Here is an 8590-nt window from a genome sequence, read left to right as displayed (position 1 = left end):
GAGGAAATCTTCCATTAGAGTCATGATGTAAACAAGTGAGGCTAAGACAAGAGTCCTGGCTCCAGACTGCCATGGGCAGACATGATTCATACACATCTCACACATTAGTTTGACAAACATCCATTTAGCAATAGTACTGCCCTTCCACGTAAGATCTATGGTCACTGTTCCAGTACATAGAATAACTACTTAAAAGATTAACAGAACTGGTTTTTCTTTATATTACGAGTTTGTTAGCATCAAGAAGTGGAACAGGATGTGTGCACTCCACCCTGGTGCCACCTGCTTCTGGGAAGTCATAATGAGTAAGGATCAGGGTAAAGGCTAAGTGTATCAGCATGCAAAAAGAGTGAGTGCAGAGCAGCACTCTCAGTGCAGGGGAGCTGATGTTAATTCTCAACATCTATACAACTGAAAGTACGGTTGCACATCTCTGCATTGCACTATATCATGAAATCAAAGCCAGCATTGTGTACAGTACAGTACATATTCCCCACTAGCAAAGTCTGGGCTTCTCCACGAGGAACAAGTGGTCTCTGAACAGTGAAACCACCAATACCTGCTCCTTCTGGTTTCTAAACATTTACCACATTGTTTCTCTTGCATGTAACAGGCCCTCCAGATGTTCTGGACTACAACTCCAGTAAGCCTCAACCAGTATGGCCAATGGTCAGGGATGATAGGCATTGTAGTCCCAAACCTCTGGAATGCATCAGGTTGGGGACGGCTGACATGAACAAGTCTTTTTGAGAGAGGAGCGTATAATGCAGAGTTGGGCACTGTGTGCACAATTCTTCAAACAGCAGAACTAAAATGGCCATTAACTCCTGCCCTGTCGGATGTAGAGCGGGAGCCGGGAGATCCAGGTTCTCGTCCCCACTCGGCCATGGAAGCTCACTGGGTGACTTTGGGCCAGTCACAGACTCTCAGCCCAACCCACCTCACAGGGTTGTTGCTGTGAGGATAAAATGGAGAGGAGGAGGATAATGTATGCTGCCTTGGGTTCCTTAAGGAGAAAAAAAGGCGGGATATAAACATAATAAATAGCTACATGCCTATCCTAGCCATGTGTGGCCTCAAAGGAAGAAAGCCCATTTTCCTTTCACTGTTTGTCTTCCTTGAGATCTTTCCATGGACAACAAGGCAACTGGCACTGACAACATATTCTCCTGTTTTAAACAGGGCTCTCCTTCTTAATTCCTGAGCATATGACTTCATGCTTTTTTCTTTGACCCATGTCTTTGTCCATCTCCCATTTTTAAAAAGTGTTCTTGCGGGTTCCTCCCAGATATGTTCCTTTGAACAGCTTTTAGTGCTAGTCGTCGTCTCTTTTAAGATAAACATGCAAATGTGTTGGTTTCTCCAGTCCTCCCCATGCATGCAGACTGTGATAACCTAATTTCAGAACAGAAGCCACTGTGAGGAAGAAGGAAATGGCCATGGTATGTTTGCAAGCTCAACTGCGTGCACGTCCTTGTGCTTTTGAACAAGCTGAAGGCCAGCTCTGCCTAAGCTCAGGAAGCTGCAGTGCTATAGCTTCAGACATAATGCAGTCTTTCAGGAGTTTCCCTGAGAACAGCCCTATTTTGATTACGTTGCTGTGAAGATGGTCAGACAGCATTAAGTGGAGGGGGTCAAACATTTTTTCCTGGTATTTTTTGCTCAGGTTCTACATTGCCTGTCTTTGTCCCTCAATGCTTTTCAAACCTGCCCCTTTAAAGCAGCCTGCCACAATCAGGTGCCTTCCAGATGTGTTGAGCCATAACACTCATCATCCCCCAATGGCTATGCTGGCTGAGGATAATGGGAGTTGTAGTCCAACATATCTGGATGGCATAAGGATAAGGAACAGTGCTTTAAACCAACCAAGAAAGAAGGGAGCATGTCTGTGCCAGGAAGGGCCAAGCCTATGTCTCGCCTGTCTACTGGAAGAACTGTGCCCACCACATCCTCACAGACAAGGCTGCTAAGAAGTTCCTCTTCCAATACTTTGTGGAAACAGAACCAAGGTCTGAGAGGCCTCTGAAGTAAAGGCCTTTGACTGAAAGAATCGTTTAGATCAGTAGCTTTCAACCTTGTCTAACTAGGAGAACTAACCTTTAACTAGACAGCTTTGGGGGATACTGATTTACCTTGACCCAATTCAGTTGGGCTTTTGGCTGAGACATGGGACTGAGATTGCTTTGGTCACCTCGGTGGATGATCACCACTGGGAACTGGATGGGGGGAAAGCATGGCCCTGCTAGTTCTCCTGTAACTTCTGAGCAGCTTCCGAGATGTGCTCTGTTGAGCACATTTGCACAACTACATCTAGTGTGGCAGCTGCGACAGTTCCTGCATCCATCTGATCTGGCAACAAGATAATTGCCTTGGTTACATCATGGTTAGAGTACCGCAATGTGCTCTGCATAGGGCTACCCTTGAAGAGCGTCCCAAAGCTTCAATTGATGCAAAATGTGGCGCTAGGCTGCTAACTGGTGACTGGCACAGTATCGTGAGCATATCACCCCAATACTGAAAGATCTGCACAGGTTGCCAGTTGTTTCCAGGCTCAATTCAAGGTGTTGGTTTTAAGCTTTAAAGCTCGGAGGGAGCAATCCTATGGCTGCTAGACAGCAGCTAGACAGCCATAGGATATCTGGTTTTCTGGGAACTGACCTCCCCGCACTTTCATGCTGCCTCAGATGCAGCGCGGAACAGCCCTGTGCTCCGTGCTCGCAAGAGAAGCGTGGAGCAGCGAAAACGAAAAAAAAAACGAAAGGGCGAAAATGCCAGTACAACACATCCTATGTGTCATACAGCAGCCTCCTCCCCCCACTCAGCCCTCCACCGGCTAGAGAGCCGCAGTCGCAGTCTATCTGAAAATGCAGGGCAGAAGCACCGAGGGAACAATCCCCCTTGTGCTTCTCCTGCCCTGCATTGGATACATGGTCGCCTCTGGGTTTGGAGGCGGCCGCCTATCTGAATAGGATTGTGTGCTAAGTGGCTTAGGACCTGGCTATCTGAAGGAGCACCTCTCTTGCTAGGAGTCTGCTTGGTTATTGAGATCAGCAAGTCAGGTCCTTTGGAAGACCCCCACTTGCAGAGGCCTGCATGTCAGGCATGCAGGAAAGGGCTTTCTCCCGTGTTGTTCCCAAACTCAGGAACACACGCCCTTGCAGTTGCAACTAGTCCCCCCTGCCCATGAGTTCAGGAAGCCCCATCTTTTAAACTTGGCTTTTTAAACTGTTATGGTTTTTAAGGTCGTTTTTAATGTTTTACAATGTTTTTATTTGGCAATGGTTTTTATCTTTGGAACTTCTTGTAAACTGCCTTGATGGGCTTCAGTCAGTCAGTGCAGGAAAAGAACAATAAACAAACCTCAGCCTGCTACATGCAACCCACTAGAATTAGACTGGATCACAAAACAGGAAAAGCGTCTTTCAAGGGACTTGGCAAGAGACATGAGCAGGAGACTGCAGCACCTCCGCTTCTCTCTTGCATTCAGTGGCAGGGTGGAAAGCCTCCTCCTCAGCAGACCTTCCACTCTGCCACATTGCAAGAAGCTTTAATCCCACTTCTGTGTCTGCTGCCCCAGCCTTCTGGAAAGAGCCTGTGAAAAGCAAACGTGGCTCCCTCCTCTCCCTCTTCTCATGGGCACCCTCAGCCGTTCACAGCCATGGCAGCCTGGCAGAGGGATGGAGCTGTGTGTGTCACTGCTGTGGCATCACGGGATCTTTGGCGAGAAGCAGCGCAGGGAAGTACCGCCACTGCCAAGGTCATTCTGTCACAGCACATGATATGGAGGGAGACGATGGCAGAGATTCAGGAGTGGGCGCCCCGAACAACGGCCGCAGTCAGGAGGAGAGTGGGAGGAAATGAGAGCGCATCAGAAGGAAAGCGGAGTTCATGGAGGCTCACTGGCCAGTGCCTCTTCGCCCCAGTGGGAAATAGCAGTCACTGGACTGATGCCGAGATGCTGAACATGGCAGCCCTGTGGTCAGATCTGTTTATGTGGAAGGAAGGGCCAGAGACATGCACAGGGCACATGGTGCGAAGGTGTGCCAGGCAGCCGAGGCGCCCAGCTCTCCACACTGCTCTTTTGCTGGCTGCACTGCTGTCATGCTTCAGGATCACACAGCTGGGAATTTAAAACCTGAATGTTTAAACCATGCAATCCAGAAAACACTTTATAGTTCTCAAGCATCATATCCCATTATCGGAAACTTTCCTTCAATGCTTGCAAAAGTCATAGGAACCCATGTCGGTCCATTTGTAAAAATCCAAATATGACAGTAGGATGATACTTTTCTAGAACCAACTGCAACGTCACAATGTAGTGAACACATTGGGATGGGGAGATGCAGGCAGGTGCGCACACACACACGATTTTGGAGCCCCAAGTGTGCTGTTCGTTACAGTCCTAAGAGAGAGCACAGTAGGCGTTAGGCAACTGTAGTTAAGTCTCTCCTAGGGGCATAACTGACTTCAGATTCTACAGAGGGCTGCTGGTACAAGAAATAGTAGCAGCTGTTCGCCCAGTTCTTGAAAATATAAAATCTAGCAGTTAGTAGAAATAGTAATTGTTTCTTTTAAACAAACAGGGGGCGGGGGGATCACCAGGAGATCTAATCGGAGATGCCCTGGATCAGGTGTCCTTTGGCCTTTATATCTTCCACTGCCTTGTTTGGATCAGCGCAGTGCCTCTCTACAGCGCAAGGGTCCCCTCTGTCCTGTTGCTTTAATAGAATGTGCACCCCAACCCCCCATCCATGCTGTCATTACTCATGGAGGGGGAAGCAAACAGGCATACAGTAACCTGAACTCTGCTTCGTTCTCGAGTTTATAAGTGCCCAATTCTACACGTAGAGCAGAGCACCTTTCAGGTGGGATGTAGTTCTGATCCAGGTCAGCTCCAAGCCATGCCCCGCTGATCCCAAGATTAGAAATGTAGTCTGCTCACTGTGCTTATTCATCTTCTTCTTTTAGGCATGGCTGAGTTTTAACGCCAGATTTCTCTTCACCCAACCCAGAGGATGAATCACACCAGAAACAGGTGACAACAAGAGGAAAAGCATTTTCATGATAGGGGCAAAAAGGAAATGGTTATTCTTGATCTATAGCTGTTTCTTGGTGTGGAATCCAACCATGCCTCATACAAACTTGATAGCAGATTATACAGACAAGGGTTCTATTTTAAAGGTTTGACTACTTTGCCACAACCGAGCATCTAATTGCTCCTACATTAGTTCCTAATTCGTAGGGCCTGGGTGTCATAGGATTTACGGGACCTCTACTTTGATCCTGTCTTCCTGAGTTTAGTCTGTTTACTATTGCTCCTTTTCTCATTCTTCTCTCCCCCCACCCCAATTTGGTGTGACCCTTTGATCCACTGCATAGCAGCTAGAAAACAAGGAGACATTATCTTATTAATAAAAAATAATCACCCTTGCCTATTTGAGTGCAATGTGTTTGAACAGGATTGTGAATTACAAAGGCCTCTGGCACCCCGCTGTGGCTACTGGCATGAACTAGTAGCCACAGGGGTGTACTCTGGGGAAAAGCACCCATAAACCCCGTCAAGGTTCAGGCTTAAAGAGAAGAATTCTCAAGAACTACAACTGGCCCAGAAGGTGGCTGCCAGAAACTTAACTGCAGCAGGCTTCAGGGAACATTTGTTCAGTCGTGTCCGACTCTTCGTGACCCCATGGACCATAGCACGCCAGGCCTTCCTGTCCTGCGCTCTCTCCCGGAGCGTGCTCAAGTTCATATTCATTGCATCCGTGATGCTATCTAGCCATCTCATCCTCTGCCGTCCCCTTCTCCTTTTGCCTTCAGTCTTTCCCAGCATCAGGGTCTTTTCCAGGGAGTTTTCTCTTCGCATTAGGTGGCCAAAATATTGGAGCTTCAGCTTCATTATCTGTCCTTCCAATGAGCAGTCAGGGTTGATTTCCTTTAGGATGGACTGATTTGACCTCCTTGCAGTCCAGGGGACTCGTAAGAGCCTTCTCCAGCATCAGGGAACATACAACACTCATTTTAACACAACTTCATTAGCTCTCTGTTGGTTTCTAGGCCCAATTCAAAAGCCTGATTTTAATATTTTAGGGATTTAACCACGTATAGCTAAAAAAGCTCAAGGTCCTTTGCTTACAAACACTTATAAATTAAAGCCTTCCTTAGAGGCCCTATTCCAAGCCTACTCACCTCCCTCCATCTGCAGTGTGATTGTTACCCAGACAGGGCATCGAAATAGAATTTCCTTTGCTCTGCTCCATCTTTGCTGGCTTTTAGGCACCTGGCAAAGGTGATCATTTTTCAGAAGGGTTTTGTGGCTCTTTCCTCTGAGTAAAACCAACACAGAGGTTTGTGGCACATTAAAGACTTAACACATTTATCATAGCAAAAAACCTTCTATGGGCTATAGCCTACTTCCTCAGATGCATTAAATGTAAACCACACTTTATACATGTGGATTTGCTATTGTTGATCTTGAATTTCTTTCTTCTTCCCCTAGCTTTAATTTTTTTTAAAAGCAGTATACAGAGGAATAAGGAATTCATGTGAGAAAATAGGGAATTAAAGCTTACACAAAAAGATAAATGATCGTATTAGACAAAAAGAGTCTGGTAAAACATTAAATTCTATTAAGACATTACCTACTTTTATATAGTCTTAAAACAGATGCAATCTGGAGTTTACTGTCTTATAAAAGGCATGTAATTATCAATATTCCATTTTGCCACTTCTCTGACTCACATTTGAACAATTTATGTTCAATTCACTGTATTTTTTAAAAAATGTATTTTTAACTTCATCTTAAGGATTTCAACTATGTTGTTCGCAATTATAAGCTCAAAAGACAAATAAAAATGTTTTAAATAAATTTACAACACATCCCCAAGGATGTTAACTTCCACTATGGAAACACTGCCACAGGCTAGTGATAAACAATCAGCTCATGAATATGTCACTGCAGGAGCCATTCTGTCTTTAAAATGGCAAGTAAACCCATTCAGTTGGGAGGACAATGGATTGTAAAGCATCTTGAACACTGATGCAAACTCTTGCCCAAAGAGTTGGATAAAACCAAAGTCCTGCTAGGTCCTCAGAATGCTGAGCATCTTCATCTTTTCGCTGTATTAATAGTGTCCAAGAGCAGCTGCCTGCATAAGCGGTGACAAGAATGACTTCACCTGGGACAACATGTCGAACGTTGTCAGGCATATCAAGCTGCAAAGCCAAAGAATGCAACGTAGACCGTGTCCACCCTCAGGTTTTGCAAGGCAAATTGGTCTTGCAGAGGAAATCTTCCATTAGAGTCATGATGTAAACAAGTGAGGCTAAGACAAGAGTCCTGGCTCCAGATTGTCATGGGCAGGCATGATTCATACACATCTGCCCCACACATTAGTTTGACAAACATCCATTTAGCAGTAGTACTTTTTTCTTCGGAACACTTAGAGCCACTGTTCCAGTAAATCAAATAACTGCTTAAAAGACTAACAGAACTGGTTTCTCTTTATATCACAGGTTTGTTAGCTTAGCATCAAGAAGTGGAACAGGATGCATGTGCTCCTTCCTGGTGCCTCCTATGTCCAGAAGTTGCTCCCAGGTCAGTGTGCACATGTCACAGAACATGCATGTAAAAGCAGGGGAGTAAATTCTCAAGAGTCCTATTACAGTTTGAAGAACTGGTCACATCTCTGTATTAATCCACATTCTGCTATCAAAGCACACATTCTGCAGTTGTGCAATTCCTAGCTCCCACTAGCAAAATCTAGAGGTGAAATCCAATCATGCCCATTTACAACAGGAATAGTATCTGCCAATAGTACAGAGCCCCCTCCCATCTGTTCTTGAACTTTGGGGGCCCATCCAGAGAAAGTTTTGGGGGAGCACAGGAAGAAGGGAATTTTTAGTGGGGACGAAGGAATGCTCGTCTGTAATCAGCAGAAACACATGCCCTCTCTTGCTTCTGAGCATATAGCACATTGCCCAGTCTTCTCCATAAACCAGAGCACTAGCAACTGAAATCATGCACTATACCAAATCATGTGGATTTCTAAAGTTCAAAGTCAATATACTTAATAGTTAATTGTAACTAGACAAATGCTCCCCATTCCCGCAGCTTAAACATCCTGAGCATTAGTTTGACATAGGGCATTTATATTTAGCTTACTGAATCAGTTGTTTCATACTTATCTCCATAACTTTGATCCATAAGGACCTAAGATCCTGTCTCACACTCAAGATCTTTTAATTCTATATCAACTGTTACTCAGTGCACAATTAACCTTACAGGATTACTGCTCATTTATATCCATTGCAAAGTTGCTGATTCCAAGACAGGGTTCTATTTGGAAAGGCATGCTATATTATACTTTTGGTTTTAATTAAAATCCAGAAGACATTAACAAATATGTCTTTCTTGCATGTATGACCTGAGCACATATTAATCTTAGGTAGGGCTACCCCAAATGAGTTTAAAGGTAAAGGTGTCCCCAACCAGTCGTGTCCGACTCTAGGGTGCGGTGCTCATCCCCGTTTCTAAGCCGAAGAGCCAGCACTGTCCGAAGACGCTTCTGTGGTCATGTGGCCGGCATGACTG

This window comes from Heloderma suspectum, chromosome 2, assembly GCF_057233095.1.
Source record: "Heloderma suspectum isolate Gila_16-S chromosome 2, 16-S_ref, whole genome shotgun sequence".
Lineage (NCBI taxonomy): Eukaryota > Metazoa > Chordata > Lepidosauria > Squamata > Helodermatidae > Heloderma > Heloderma suspectum.
This window is presented reverse-complemented; position numbering follows the sequence as displayed.